This window comes from Hylobates moloch, unplaced genomic scaffold (assembly GCF_009828535.3).
Source record: "Hylobates moloch isolate HMO894 unplaced genomic scaffold, HMol_V3 SCAFFOLD_1, whole genome shotgun sequence".
NCBI lineage: Eukaryota > Metazoa > Chordata > Mammalia > Primates > Hylobatidae > Hylobates > Hylobates moloch.
Window position 1 is genome coordinate 53,634,990 of NW_026652276.1, and position 2,347 is coordinate 53,637,336.

The window sequence follows — 2,347 nt, forward strand, 5'->3', positions numbered from 1 at the left end:
TTGGTAAGCAATTACAGTAAAGTTTCAGGTTACAAAATCAGTGTGCAAAAATCTGTAGCATGTGTGCACGCCAATAACGTTCAAACTGAGAGCCAAATAAAAAATGCAGTTCCATTTACAGTAGCCACAAAATAAAATAAAATACCTAGAAATACTTCTAACCAAGAAGGTGAAAAGGCAAAGGCTTTACAAGTAGAACTACAAAACATTGCTGAAAGAAATCATAAAAGACACCAACAAATAGAAAAACCTTCCATGCTCCTGGATTGGAGCAATCAATATCATTAAAATGGCCATATTGCCCAAAGCAGTTTTCGGATTCAATGTTATTCCTATCAAACTACCAGTGTCATTTTTCACAGAATTAGAAAAAGATATTCTAAAATTCATATGGATCCTGAATAGCCAAAGCAGTCCTGAGCAAAAAGAACAAAGCCAGAGGCATTGCATTATCTGACTTGAAACTATACTATAAGGTTACAGTAACTAAAACAACATGGTACTGGTACAAAGACAGACATATAGAGCAATGTGTAGGACAGGTAGGAGAACCCAGATGTACAACTGCACACCTACAGCCATCTGATGTTGATAAAGTCAAATAAAAATTAAGCAATGGGGAAAAGTCTTCCCTTTTTTATAAATTGTTGTGGGATAGCTGGTTGGCCATACACAGAAGAATGAAACTGAATCCCCACCTTTCACCGTATACAAAAATTAACTCAACATGGATTAAACATTTAAATGTAAGATGTCAAACTATAACAATCCTGGAAGAAAATCTAGGAAAAACCATTCTTGACATTGGTCTTAGGACAGAATTTATGACTAAGTCCTCAGAAGCAATTGCAACAAAAACAAAAGTTGACAAATGGGGCTTAATTAAACTAAAGAACTTCTGAATAGCAAAATAAACTATCAACAGAGAAAACAGATGATGTACAGAATGGGAAAAAATATTGGCAAACTATGCATCTGACAAAGGTCTAATATCCAGGATCTATTAGAAACTTAAACAAATGAACAAGCAAAAACAAACAACTCTATTAAAAAATGAGCAAAGGATCTAAACAGACATTTCTCAAAAGAGGACATAAAAGTGGCCAATAAACCTATGAAAAAAATGCTTATTGTCACTAATGATCAGAGAATTTGCAAATCAAAACCACGATGAGATACAATCTCACACTATTCAGAATGGCTGTTTTTAAAAAGGCAAATAACAAATGTTGTTGAAGTTGCAGAGAAAACGGAATACTTATACACTGCTGTTGGGAGTGTAAATTAGTTCAGACACTGTGGAAAGCAGTTTCGAGATTTCTCAAACAACTTAAAACAGAACTACCATTTTACCTAGCAACCCTATTACTGGATATATATCCAAAAGAAAATAAATCATTCAACCAGAAAGACCCAGGTACTCACATGTTCATCAGAGCACTATTACAGTAGCAAAAACATAGAATCAACCTAGGTGCTTATCAATGGTGGATTTGATAAAGAAAATGTGGTACATATACAACATAGAATACTATGTAGCTATAAAAAAAAAGAAAAGAAAACGTGTCCTTTGTTCAACATGGATGCAGCTGGAGGCCATCATTCTAAGCAAATTAACACAGGAACAGAAAACCAAATACAGCATGTTCTCACTTCTAAGTAGGAGTTAAACATTGGATACTCATGGACATAAAGATGGCATCAATAGACAGTAGGGCCTATTAGAGCAGGGAGGAAAGTAGAGGAGACAGGTCAAAAAACTGTCGGGTACTATGTGCAGTACCTGGGTGATGAGATCAATCATACCCCAAATCTCAGCATCATGAAATATACCCACGTAACAAACCTACACACAGACCCACTGAATCTAAAATAAAAGTTGAAGTTAATCCAGTCTATCATTGATGGACATTTGAGTTGGTTCCAAGTCTTTGCTATTGTGAATAGTGCCGCAATAAACATACATGTGCATGTGTCTTTACAGCAGCATGATTTATAATCCTTTGGGTATATACCCAGTAATGGGATGGCTGGGTCAAATGGTATTTGTAGTTCTAGATCCTTGAGGAATCGCCACACTGACTTCCACAACGGTTGAACTAGTTTACAGTCCCACCAACAGTGTAAAAGTGTTCCTATTTCTCCACATCCTCTCCAGCACCTGTTGTTTCCTGACTTTTTAATGATCACCATTCTAACTGATGTGAGATGGTATCTCATTGTGGTTTTGATTTGCATTTCTCTGATGGCCAGTGATGATGAGCATTTTTTCATGTGTCTGTTGGCTGCATAAATGTCTTTTGAGAAGTGTCTGTTCACATCCTTCACCCACTTGTTGATGGGGTTG